Genomic DNA, 14,544 nt, shown 5'->3' on the forward strand with positions numbered 1-14,544 from the left:
AAAAATGTAGTCTGTGGAAAGCAGGAACCATGAATAGTAGTTTGTATCAAAGGCTTAGTGGACAAAGGGAAAGGGCAATTCTGAGGGCAGGCAAGTATTGACCATTCATATTTGTCTCCTGATCCAGTATCCACTGGAATTATGTCTGAATCTAGAAAGCATCTTACTCAAGAAACAGAACAGATTTTCTTCCAGGTTGTTATACCTTAAGCTGTGCCTTTCATTCTAGTATAAGAACATTATAACAAATAGGAGGTGTATGTTGTTTTGTTTAATCCTCACTGTGAGTTTGCAAGGAAGTTATTAGTATCCTTACTTTAGAAAGGAGAACATGGAGACTCTGAGAATTTACATTAATTTTCAGGATTAAAACAATAAATATTGGACGGGGATTTGAATCTGAATCCTATGCTCTGTGCTCTAAATGACCCTGCCTGTCCTCAAATAAGGAGTGAATATGCGAACAGGAAGATTCTTACTACAGAGACTTAAAGTTTAAGTCTTAAGAACAACAAAAACAGCAACACATCTTTCCATTCTATATAATTTTTGGTTGAGCAAGAGAGTTGAATATTTCAGAAAAAAATGAGCTGTTAGGTCAAAGCTGGGAAATAAGAAATTAAGTAGGTCTGGGGATACATAAGAATTAATGGAAATCTGGTCAAAGAGTCCAGTATACTTGAAGAGAAATGTGGGTTTGGGCCTGCATTGGGTGGGTTTGTGTCTATCTTGGAGATAGACAAGCCTCACTATCAGCTGATAAAGCCACTTTGCTTTCTCCTTCTCCTTTTTCCTACTCCCTTTAGTGGATTAACATTCTGGTTAAAAAAACAGAATGCAACAAAGAAAACTGTACATTGTGCTTTTTATCTGTCAGTCCTAAGTGAGGGACAGACCCTAAAGATTTAATTGAAAGCAAAACACTTCGCTGACACTTTGATCCTTTAATATGACTAAGATACCATTAGTATTCAAAATTAAATTAAAAAATAATCTATGCTTCTCATTTATTTTGAGAATTATTCTTAGAACTGAATCAGATCAGCTCTCTCTAACACATAGTCATTAAGAAACAAAATTTTCTATTGCTGTGTGCTGGATCTATGGTATTATATAGGTAGCTAGCCTTCTTCAAGTGCGCTGTGACATTATGTATTTTTCTTCCAAGTTCTAAAAATGTATTCTTAATTAAAATGTCATATTGCTGGGTGAGCTGCATGTAATTTTGGCATCTTTTTTATAGCTTTAGGGATACATTTGGAGGACATTTTCTGAACAAGTTCTCTGAATCTCCTTGGAGAACAATGTAATAATCATTTGAAAAATATATTAGAGAAATTGTCACTGTTCAAATATTTTGCATAATAACAATTTTTCTTTTCTATTTGGTGTTACCTTTCTAATTCTTGTGTTTCCTCACATCCAAGGGCATATCAAATTCTGTTGACTATGTTATTACAAAGTCCTCGATGAAAATTTACACAAAAGAGAAAATAGTTCCAGTAATGTTTTTTTCTTTTATGTATATCCATCTATGGACCAAAGAAAATAGCATTGTTATATTTTCTTAAAAATGTAATATTTGTTCTAATGTGCACTACTGTTCCAGAGACAACATAGAGATAAGGATATGGCTACGATCTTAGGCAACATGCTGTTGTCTCCTTTGTCTACAGATCAGTATTAGCTATTTTGGCTGCAGGAGAGAAAAATATCAATCTTCCAGTCACTGTTTGTTCTTCATCCCTCCTTACTCTCTAGAAAACAGACATTTTCAACTTTTATTATTTCCAAAATGTACTTGTACTTTTACTTATTATAAATAACAGTATTTGTGAAACTTGGACATTTCCAGTTTTTGTTTTAGTCTTTTACATAGTGACCCCCTCAGCTTTCGCATCAGAATGTCTTCTTTCTTTGACATCTCTGAGTGGGATTATGGGAATCAAATTGTCTAATAGGGCCATATCACATCAACATAAAAATCCTTTCTCTTTTGAAGGACAAAGAAAGGTGTTTTTCCCCTTAAGTTTTTCTACACAAATTTTAGTCTGTAATCATACAAATAAACAGAAACTGCCTCTGATGGGCAAGGCATTGAGAGTTCTGAAATTAGCTTTTCCTTAGAGGATCATCAACAGAAGAAGTTCTGTGCAACAAAGAGTTAAACCTTGCCCAGAAAAGAGGTCTGGCCTCTGCCCTGGGCTTCTGGAAGGTAATCTCTAAGCCCTTGGGATGTCATGCCTGATGGGAGTGTCTTTGTTTGCCTTGGGGCCCTGGAGTCATAAGGTGGAGATTGGCTACATCAGAAAGACCAACAGTGTGATTTAGAGTGGAGACTTTGGGTCACACAGTGTCAGTAGACCTCCAGAGGATCTGCAGACTGAGATTAACCAAATGGGCAATCAGTCAGGCCTACATAATGAACCTCTGATCACTGAAGCTTAGGTGAGCTTCCCTGGTTGGCAATATGCTGTGAGTATTGTCACACATCTGTGCCAGGAAGGAAACATGTCCATGACTCCATGAGGAGAGGACAGCAGAAGCTCCACATTTGGTACTGAGCTCTGCCCTACATATTTTTTCCCTTTGCTGATTTTAATCTGTATCCTTTCCCTGTAAGGATGAATACTTGTAATTGGTGACAGAAGTGAGGACATTCTTGTTTGGGAATTGTTCTCTCTAATCATATAGTTGGCTAAAACTCTTATATCTTTATTTTTTGAAATAGAAAAAAAATTCATGCTACTAATTTTGGTATAGACCATTCTGCAATGGATCGAAGTATAAAAAGTGAAATTAATGTATAAAAAACTGGCATCTTTCTGTGTATGTTTATGTGTACGTTTGCATGCACAGGTTTCTATGTGCTGACTACATGCTGACTCTCCATATGTTGACTTCAGAAACTCAAAGGAGTGTGATGAACTTACATTTGAAGCTAAAAAAATTTAATGTAGTAACTTTTACAAACTTTCAGGAATAGTGGGGTGCAGGATTGGGGGCTGTCATTGACTCACCATTCAAGGATCTAGATTACCAGGAGCTGACACAGCAGCCATCACCTGCTCTCCCAGTAGTGGAGCTAGCTGGTATTCATGACATCTCCAAAGGCTTCTGTCATTATCAACCACAGGCCTGAAGGAAATCTTCACTCCTAAGGGACTACAGAATTGTGGGCAGATTCTTAAATGTTTTTCATTGTCACTGAGATTTTGACTCAGTGTTATAAAGAAAATGTAGAAAAAACAAAAATTTGTGCGCTGAAAGCAGAGACCTCAATCTGAGCCCCAGCATTGCTTTTAATTAGCTATGAAACCTTAGGCAAGCTGTTTTAACCTCTCTGGACCTTAATTTCCCCATCTTAAAAAAAAAACAGTTGAACTAGAGGATCTCTTAGGCCCCATGTGGCTTTAAAATGAGGTGATGTGCTAGTAGTTTCAAAAACTTAGCTTCCAAACTGAGGTCAGATTTCCAAACTTGAGCGGCCAGAGGCACAAATCCTGGTATTCTCTCTCTGTGCCTGCTAAGCTAAGAACTGAAAGTAAACTGCCTTTCTCCCTCTGGAAACAGGTGCAGTTTGGCATCTCTCTAATAGCAGTTTAAGTTTTTGCATCTCAAGCTTAGAAAACACTTTTACTCAGGTGGTTTTTACAGGCCTGATTTTTAAAAAATAATATAGGGAATATATTTTTAATTACTATTTTATAGTTCAGATTATTTTAACAAATTCCATAGCTTTAATTTATAAGATCTATTATACATTTTTAATAAATTGTTATAATTAAAATCTATTAATAATCGCAGTATGTTTTTATAATACCTTGTACCTCATTGCAATTCCACCTCTCTCTAGCACTTTCAAAGCATCATGTCATTTTATGATCTATATCAGGCTATTAATATGTGTCACCATGGGGTGGATGGAAGGTAGAGAAGAGTAATTGGAATCAAGGGAAGAGAGCAGTGGAAAAAGCAAAAACAAACAAACAAAAAACAGGAAAAAATACCTCCAACCTAAAAAAGAAGTACCATGATGGCATCATTCCACTTAAATAAAAGTTCATGTGCGTGCCCACACGAGTGTAACCAGGAAAGCTTATGTTTTAAATGAATGCTTGGTATATATCTACTGATACATGGAAATAGCTATTTAAAATGAAACATGAAAAGACAAATTACAGATCAAGGTATTTAGTATATAGTATGAGTCAATTCTGAAAACAAACCTGTGCAGGGGTGTATATTTAGTTATGTGTTTGGATAAGCAAGGAAGAGGTTGTGAAAATGCATGTACCAAGCTGCTCATAGATTATCCAGGGCAAGTAGGATTTGGTGGGTGGTTTGGGATGAGCTGATAAACTCTTGGTCAACCCAACTCTGATTTTTTTCACTTGACTTAATGCATACATTCCTTTTTATTTTATTTATTTATTTTTTATTTTTGGCTACACTGTGTCTTCGTTCCTGCATGCGGGCTTTCTCTAGTTGCGGAGAGCAGGGACTACTCTTCGTTGCAGTGCGCAGGCTTCTCATTGCGGTGGCTTCTCTTTGTTGCGGAGCATGGCCTCTAGGCACGCGGGCTTCAGTAGTTGTGGCACACGGGCTCAGTAGTTGTGGCTTGTGGACTCTAGAGCACAGGCTCAGTAGTTGTGGTGCACAGGCTTAGTTGCTCCGCAGCAGGTGGGATCTTCCCAGACCAGGACTCGAACCTGTGTCCCCTGCATTGGCAGGCGGATTCTTAACCACTGCGCCACCAGGGAAGCCCTACATTCCTTTTTTAATTTGAAAAACATTAAATTAGATGTAAAAATATAAACTGGTAGTATTTCTTAATTTTCTCTTTAACATAAGGGACTGTACATTGATGATGTACTGCATCTGTGTGTATATAGCTTAACACTCAATTTATAAAACATCTTTATTTCATAAAATTTTGAAAATTTTCTTAATCGTTTAAACATGGAATCATTTAATCATTTAAATTACTTTGAACTACTAAAACTAATTACTGCTTGTTTAAAACTGATCCATTCAATGTTTCAAACCTTTTAAACAGCAGGCAAAACATACATAAATACAATGATTACCAAACATTAATGTACTCATACTTGATCTATTTGAAATCTTGGTAACATGTTTAGTACTTACTATTTCTATACTTGGTCTTTATTTATACTTTCTTTAGGGTTATGGAAATACTTATTTTGATATTGTCTTATGGCTTCAGAGCAGGAATTTTCTAATATATTTCACGTGTTGGAATAATCTTTTCAGACCAAAAAGGAAAAAACATTGTCTCAGGCCCATGCAAGTTACAGTATCTGGATTATCAACAAATAGATTCTTTGTTGAGACCTGGGACCTGGTTACTTATTTGAGAGTGAGTCACATCTTCACCCCTCTTCAGATTTGGCTTCCTGTGTATGTTGGTAGGACTTCTCTATTTTTAGTTTAGAATTATTACATATGTTTTTATATCTTAGTATCTTCCTTCTAAAGCTTACATTGTATATGTGTGATTTGATTGTCCAGCATTATATGTCCTGTGGAATTATCATATAATAGTGGGCCACTCTCTTAGCATTATTAAAATATTAAGAACGCATTATTAGCACTTATTACAAGTTCGTTGTCAGCCACAGAATTAATGTGTCAGAAATGAGAGAATTATTCTGAGAAGTTAACCTATCTCTTTAAAACATTTGTCTAATTCATCATTTTAGAATACAATATTCAAACACAACCACCCCGTATGACCCAGCAATTCCACTTTTTGGTATAAAAAGCAGAGCAGCATTTTTCATACTTTTTGATGATCCATGCACAGGGTGTGTGTGTGTGTGTGTGTGTGTGTGTGTGTGTGTGTGTGTATGAAATAATACAGAAGTTTCAAGAAACAATTCTTACACTGTATCTTGCAATACACTGGTATTTCTTTTTTATTCTATTTTTATTGCATCATGTCAGACTAAGGTCTGAGAGATAATGCTGGTCCAGTTTGGCAGTAACAGCCCCACACACCCTGGTTCAGAAGGGCACAGGCCCCATTGTCCTGTGGGGCAGGGTGATTTCATGTCCTCGGTGTTAAAAGTGACTAGGCCTGCACCAGCCTTGCTCTCCCAAAACTGCATTGCTCAGTGTCGGTTCCCATAGAAAGCCTCCGAAGGACCAGCCGAGCCTGACCAGAAACAAGGACTGGTTCTCTAATAAGCCATTTTACACACCCAGAATCGCTGTCCTCCTTCCTCCTTCAAGGGTTTCTAGGCCTTGGATAACTTCTGAGGAAATGATTGTACCTTACTGTACACCCGCTCTTCTCAGAAGCTGGTGTGGTTGCACATGATTTGTCCTTCCTGAGTTATTTCAAGGGGCCCGCACAACCCCTTCCAGAGGGACTGTTTTCAGTGATTCCAAGGTGATTTTCTGCCTCACTTCTCGCTACAAAAAAGGAAAAAGGTGTATACATACATACACACATACATACATATGTATATATAAAATTTTGGACAGGGCCCTCAGCCACAGATGATCAGTTAAAAAAACACCACCAACGAACCCGCACTCTCCTCTGTGTCTGCATCCCCTTGGAGTTCCCCACTCAGCTGCCTTAACTTCTGCTGTTTTGTTTCCCAAGTCCTTTCCCCTGGGTTTTGCTTCTCTTCCTAGATGTCTGCTGTGTGTCCCCCACTGCTGCTTGGACAGCAGTCTGCAACCGTCCTCTCCAATTCTCTACTCCACCTGCTGGGCTTTTCTTCCATTATTCTGTATTTGCCCACTACCTGCAGAATGACATCTAAGGCAGTGATGGAGAGTTGCCTGAATAGTTCAACATTTCATTATTCAGGTGAGACTTTGTCTCGATAAAGTAGTTTTATTTTTTAAATTTAAAGGCTGTTAAAGAAGAGGTTTGACACACATTTATCCATTAAATAATGAATGATACAAAATGTTCTTATAAATATTTAAGGTTACTCTTGATCCCAGAATTTAAATGGTGTCTTTCTGTATTTTAAACTATTTGATCTGCCTCCTGCATAGCAAGTCTCTTAGAAACACTCCTTACAGAACTATCTGTTCACTTTTGGAAATCCTTTTCCAAAAGAATGGGTAATTCTCTTTAGGAACATCAAGCTGCTAAGGATTCCATTTCCTTTTGTGTACTCTATTGAGTATTTTGATTCCAATAATGCCATCACATCTTTATAGTGTCTTTTAAATTGTTTATAGCTATTGAAATAACTCTGGTTTAAAATGCTCTTGTTCTCTACATGTCAATAAAGCCTGTGGAGAGTCAGCTACTGACAACCTCCTGTGGAAAATAATCTGCACAAACAAAAACAAAACAAAACAAAAACCCTCAATGGTGAAGAATAAAATTCATGACTGTAGCCTGACTCTGACAAGAAAATGTTTTCATTTTATGTTTTATTTTCTTTAGGTTGTAAGCACAATGACAAGATGTGTCAAGCAGGTTGCAATGTTGATAACATTTATAGGTGGGTGATTTGCAGCAAACACCTGATTGTGGTTGCTTCATTTAAAACTAAGCCCTGTGCAAAGGGCATATTAATATTTGGTGCTTGTTGCTTGGGATGCATTCAGTTTGTCACAACCTGACGCCTCAGAGGACCAAGGGAGAGCATTCTAATTAACCCTGGCTGAGTTGCAGTGGTACAGAACTCTTTCGTGCTGTGCTTTGTCTTTTTTTCCCCCTCTTACTAACTTTAATAAAGCATGTAAAAGAGTTTTGAAACCACACACAGAGGCTGTTCCTCTGTGTGAAAGCTCTGTCAGCAGTACCACAGGACTATTACTATGAGTAACTTATGGGTTTTATACAATTTGTGTCATTGGAGTTTCTTGAATTATAGCTATCAGGACACTTTGGGGGCTAGTCCGTCACTTTTAAGGAATTATATAGGACTTCTGTGTCTGTGATGTGATGTTAGAGAAATGTACACTTGTATTTCACTAATTACTGGTTTAACTGTAGTAAGCAACTTGTGAAAATACATTTTAAGGAAGATGTCATTCTCATCTTTCATGACAACAAAAATGAAATATTCTTAAGCTATACTACCGTGGAAGGCATTTAAGGTAGAGCAAATGAGTGACTTGTCTAAATGAGGTTTGCTTAATATTTCTGAGTTTTTGGTGAGAAGTGGATAAAAGGAGGTTAAATGAATTAATGATGTAGAGGGTCTAACATGGTATCTGACACTTTAGATCCCTTCTCTACGGGCCTTTGTGTAGTTTGATGCAATGTGAACTTTGAATGTCTGTCAAAGTCAAGAAGATAGTCCTCCACCCCAACAGTGGCTGCCGTCCAATTTGGGCACACTGGATTCACTTAGAGAACTTTTTCAAGCTGAATTAGCCAGTCCCTTTTTACAATCCACTCTGAAGATTCTGATAGGCTCTCTCCTAGGTGAAACATGATTCTTCTCCAGAAAGCTCCCCTGAATCTTTTGATGACTTCTCTATTTTTATGTACCCTTTCCTTCTATGTCCCCACAATTCTTATAACTCATTTTGGACTATGAGTGTGTCCAGTGATTTTATGTCATGGCTGCTTTTCTATAATGTGAGTGGATGTTCCTCCCACAAAAGTATTTTATAATGAAGACGATTTAAATTCATCTTTTCGTTTTGGAAGGGAATGTACAGGAAACTACACTCAAAGCTACTTTGAATAGCCCACTTTTTTGTTGTGTTTTATTTACATTTCCCGGAATATTTGAACTGTTCACATTATGATTCAGTCATTTTAATGAATGGATGTGTTATGAGAGAAAGTTCTAGAACAGGTGGGACAGATGGTTTAGTTATTTGCATATTATAAATTAAAAGGAGAATTTGGTGGTTGTGATGGTTAATGACTTGTGTCAACTTGAATATGCTAAGGAATGCCTGGATAGAAATGTTGTTTCTAGGTGTGTCTGGGAGGGTGTCTCAGGAAGAGATTATCATCTAAACTGGTAGACTGAGTAAAGGAGATTGCTTTCACCAATGTGGGTGGCCATCATTCAATCTGCTGGGGACTTGAAAAAAACAAAAAGGCAGAGGAAGTACAAATTCTCTTTCTCTGCTTGAGTTTAGACGCACATCTTCCCCTGTCCTCGGACATGCGCTCCTGCTTATCAGGCCTCTGATTCAGACCAGACTTATACCATCGGCCCCAAGTCTCAGGTCTTGGACTTGAACTTAACACCATTGGCACCCCTGGTTCTCAGGTCTTTAGATGAGAGCTGAATTAACCACTGGTTCTCCTGGTTCTCCAGTTTACAGACAGCAGATTGTATGACTTCTTGGCTTCCATAATTGCGTGAGCCAGTTCCTATAATAAAGCGCCTCTTTCTTTCTCTCTGCTGTTTTCTCCCTTCCTTCCTACCTTCCTCTCTCTCTCTCTCTCTCTCTCTATATATATATATAGGCAATATATATATATATATATATAGAGAGAGAGAGAGAGAGAGAGAGAGAGAACTCTTTCTCTGGAGAACCCTTATGAATACAGTGGTAAATCCAAGATTGATTTTTAAAAAGAAAAATATTAATACAAGAATAGTAGTTAAAACCTGCATTTATTTCTTGTTTTCCTCTCTAAAATTACTGCATGAACGTGAACTAGTCATGTAAACCCTGAGCCTGTTGTACCTCACCTGTAAACGAAGGAGCTGAACAAAATGAACTGCAGCATCCTCTTCCACTCTGAAAATCTAGGTTTTGTATGCCTTTCTCAGTAAATTTTGATAGTTGGGAGTACTAAATACTTTTTGTCTCCCTTATTGCCTCCAGTTGCCCTGTGTGTGTGTGTGTCTTCCCTTTATTCTCATCTAGTCTAACAACTGATCGTATTTTCTGAGATTCCCACTAAGGAAGTGGGGGAGTAGAGGGTGCACAGATCGAATGCATGTTCTCTCTGTTTCATTTTTCTATAGACCCAAACATTTATCTACGGTGTGTTTCTTCCTCAAACTCTTGACTGAATTGCCTCCACATCTCCACTCTCCTGACGTTTGTACCCTGTCAGTCAGAACAGCTCCTGAGTCTCTTCATGTTCTAGAAGGGCACTTTAACTTCCTGGATTCCCTGAGGCTAAATGCTGTGTGATAAGAGGAAGCTTCTCCTTTTGGTCCCACTTTCCTGAATTTGTTTTCTAAAACAATTTCATGTAGTTTTCATCTTTGACTGAGATGCCAACTCTGGTCCTTTCTGCTATACTAAAAATGTATATATTTTTAAGCTTTTTATATACTATACTATACTAAAAATGTATATATTTTTAAGCTTTTTACTTAGATACCTAGAATACAAAATAATTCTAGAAAGTAAGTACTTTTTCCTTTTTTAACCTATATGCCACTCTGTGATTTTTAAAAATTATTTCTATTATTATTTCATTTATTATTTAGCACTTGAGTTTTCTGGCTAATTTTTATTTTTAACGAAGAGGAATTCTTACTCTCATAAATGTCAAAAGGAAGTCATATATTTCAATCTTTTCTGACTGTCGTAATTTTATTTCTGAAAAATGTTTAAGAGAGTATGAAAAAGTCAAAAATAGTTGTCAGCTTTACTTGTCTATTTGTTTGCCAGTATTTACTGATAGTCTGCTTGTGCCAGGCTTGCCAAGTGATGGAAATATGTCAACTTTCTTTGTCTTATCCATTAATAATGTATGGTAAGGGCCTATTTAGAACATGTTTTGATCTGCTCTGAATTTAAGTTTCTGTGTCAACACCGAGCTATGTTTTTAATGATAAGGAATACTCAGTCTCTAGAAATGGTTTCTTAGAAAATAAAAATGTATCCTGTCATTAAAAAAATAACCTGAACTATCACTCTATTTTTGTGTTCCATCTAATTTGAAAAATCAACATTAAATAGCTCCACAGGAGAGGGGTCTATTGATGTTCTGAAGGCTGGGATGCCTTTGGATTGTGCTTTTCTAATTGCTTCTCATTGATTATGGCATACTTGCCATGATTGGAATTGTTAGATAAACACTTTTCTATCAATACAAATAGAAGATTTTGAATTTTTTCTTTCGAGTCAATGAGTCAAAAACATATATAGTCAAAAACATGTATTTATGGTACATAGACATAAAATGAGGATCTATATATATTTGACTGTATGTATAGCATGGACAATTATTGGATTATTAGATGAAAAAAGGAAGGACAATAGAGAAATGAATTTTAACAATACAGTTAGAGTCTGGAAAACTCAAATTGATATCCCTATTGGCTAGTGCCTGTCTTTCCAGGATCAGATTGCTTTGGTTCAAATCTTGACTCGGCTCCTTACTTGAAATGTGATATAAATGAGTATGCTCATTGCTTAAGTAATTTGTGTGCCTCAGTTTCACTATCTGTAAAATGAGAATATCGGTAGCACCTACAACGCACTGTTGTTGTCAGAGTTAAATGAGTTAACACATATGAAGGTTTAGAACTGTCTCTCAGTAAACATTAGCTAATTTTATTATTACCTAATATTTGCTTCTTTTTTCCTCAAACTACTTCTTTTTAAGAATACAGACTTATTCTTTATCTAAATTTTAAATTGAACAAAAACAATAAAAGATACTCTTAACAAATCGTTGTGCTAAAAAAATGACTTGTAGCCCAGTAGTTTGGAGTAAATTAGATAATTTCTAGAATATGGTTCTCTTTTGTTTTCTGTGTAAAGAGATACCTATTGTGAAGACACGGAGTTAGCATCTCCCCACAATTAGGGCGCCTGCCAGCCACTAGTGGGGGACTCTAACCCCCAAGGAGACAGGAGGAACCCCAAAGTGAACTGGTAGGAAGTAGGGGGACAAAGAGGGGAGGAGGAGTAGAGGCCAGACAAGATCAGCACCCCTGAGGCCAGGGAGATCAGGAGAGGCAGGTGGGAGGGACTCTCTTGGAAGAGCAGGAGAGGAGCAGAGGGTGATTGCCTGGCCCACTCGGGCTGGGGAGCCTGCTGAACTCCCAGGCCGATCCCTTGCTCTCCAAAGCCCCCTCCAGGTCACATGGGTTCTTGGGGGCATAGGAAGGCGGCTGAGGGGAGAACAGGAGCAGCAGGCAGGAGAGGCTCTCCAGGAGGCCTGGGAGAGGAGCAGAGAGCGATTGCCCTGCCCATTCAGGCCCAGGGAACCTGCTGAGCTCCCAGGCTGATCCCCTGCCCTCCAAGCCCCATCCAGGATGCGTGGGTCCTTGGGGGCATATGAGGGAGGCTGGGGAGATCAGGGGAGGCAGGGAGGAGGGGCCCTGCAGGAGAAGCAGGACAGGAGAGCAGGGCATTTGCCACACCCACTCGAGCCCAGGAAGACTGATAGGCTCCCAAGTGAGGTCCCCTGCCCTCTGAGACTGGGGTGGGGGGCACGTGTGGGGCCCTTCTGTTCCTTGAGCCTAAGCCTCACCCCCCACAGCCCCAGGGCCTTTTCCAGCCCTGTGGGTCCTGAGCATTGGCCCCGCCCACCACCTAAACCTCACCCTTGCTTAGACCCCACTTCCACAGCCAAGGCCTTTCCATTCCCTACCCCCCCTTTTTTTTTTCCTTTTGTTCCTTCTCTTTTTTACTATTGTGGTACTGATGTACCTTCTGGTTGTTGATTCATCTATACCTCAGACCTCAGGGAATATTCATCGGAGTGAGGTCTCACAGAGTTCCTCATCTCAGCACCAAGACGCAGCTCTACCCAATAGCCTACAAACTCCAGTGTTGGAAGCCTCAGGCCAAACAACCAATAAAACAGGAACACAATCCCACTCTTAAAAAAAAAAAAAATGAGACAGCAAAAAAATATGTCGCAGGTGAAGGAGCGAGGTAAAAACCTACAAGACCAAATAAATGAAGAGGAAATAGGCACCCTACCTGAAAAAGAATTCAGAGTAATGATAGTAAAGATGATCCAGAATCTCAGAAATAGAATGGAAGCACAGATTGAGAAAATACAAGAAATTTTTAACAAAGATCTAGAAAAACTAAAGAACATTGTGTTGTTCATCTCTGTTTAACTGAAAAAAAAATACACACGAAGGAATCAATAACAATAACTGAGGCAGAAGAATGAATAACTGAGCTGGAAGGCAAAATGGTGGAAGTAAGTGCTGAGGAGCATAATAAAGAAAAAAGAATGAAAAGAATTGAAGAAAATATCAGAGACCTCTGGGACAACACTAAACGCACCAACATTCGAATTATAGGGGTCCCAGAAGAAGAAGAGAAAAAGAAAGGATCTAAGAAAATATTTGAAGAGATTATAGTGGAAAACTTCCCTAACATGGGAAAGGAAATAGTCACCCAAGTCCAGGAAGAATAGAGAGTCCCATACAGGATAAACCCTAGGAAAAGCACAGAAAGACACATATTAATCAAACTAACACAAATTAAATTCAAAGAAAAAATATTAAGAGCAGCAAGGGAAAAACAAAAATTAACATACAAAGGAATCCCCATAAGATTATCAGCTGATTTTTCAGCGGAAACTCTGCAGGTCAGAAGGTAGTGGCAGGATATACTTAAAGTGATGAAAGAGCAACCAAGATTACTCTACCCAGCAAGGATCTCATTCAGATTCTATGGAGAAGTCAAAAGCTTTTCAGACAAACAAAAGCTTAGAGAATTCAGCACCACCAAACCAGCTTTACAATAAATCCTAAAGAAACTTCTCTAAGGGGGAAACACAAGAGAAGAAAAAGACCCAAAAAAACAAACCCAAAACAATTAAGAAAATGGTAATAGGAACATACATATCGATAATAACCTTGAATGTAAATGGACAAATGCCCCAACCAAAAGACACAGACTGGCTGAATGGATACAAAAACAAGACCCATTTATATGCTGTCTACAAGAGACCCACTTCAGACCTAGGGACACATACAGACTGAAAGTGAAGGGATGGAAAAAGATATTCCATGCAAATGGAAATCAAAAGAAAGCTGGAGTAGCAATACTTGTATCAGATAAACTTTTAAATAAAGACTGTTACAAGAGATAAGGAGGGACACTACATAATGATCAAAGGATCAATCCAAGAAGAAGAAATAACAATTATAAATGTTTGTGCACCCAACATAGGAGCAACTCAATACGTAAGGCAAATGCTAAGAACCATGAAAGGAGAAATCGACAGTAACAGAATAATAGTAGGTGACTTTAACAGCCCACTTACACCAATGGACAGATCATCCAAAATGAAAATAAATAAGGAAACACAAGCTTTAAGTGGCACAATAGACTAGATAGATCTAATTGATATTTATAGAACATTCCACCCAAAAGTGGCAGAATACACTTTCTTCTCAAAAAGTGCACATGGAACACCCTCCAGGATAGATCACATCTTGGGTCACAAATCAAGCCTTGGTACATTTAAGAAAATCAAAATCGTATCAAGCATCTTTTCTGACCACAACGCTATGAGATTGGAAATCAATTACAGGAAAAAAACTGTAAAATACACAAATATATGGAGGCTAAACAGTACGCTACTAAATAACCAAGAGATCACTGAAGAAATCAGAAAAGAAATAAAAAAATACA

This window comes from Balaenoptera acutorostrata, chromosome 8 (genome assembly GCF_949987535.1).
Source record: "Balaenoptera acutorostrata chromosome 8, mBalAcu1.1, whole genome shotgun sequence".
Classification (NCBI taxonomy): domain Eukaryota; kingdom Metazoa; phylum Chordata; class Mammalia; order Artiodactyla; family Balaenopteridae; genus Balaenoptera; species Balaenoptera acutorostrata.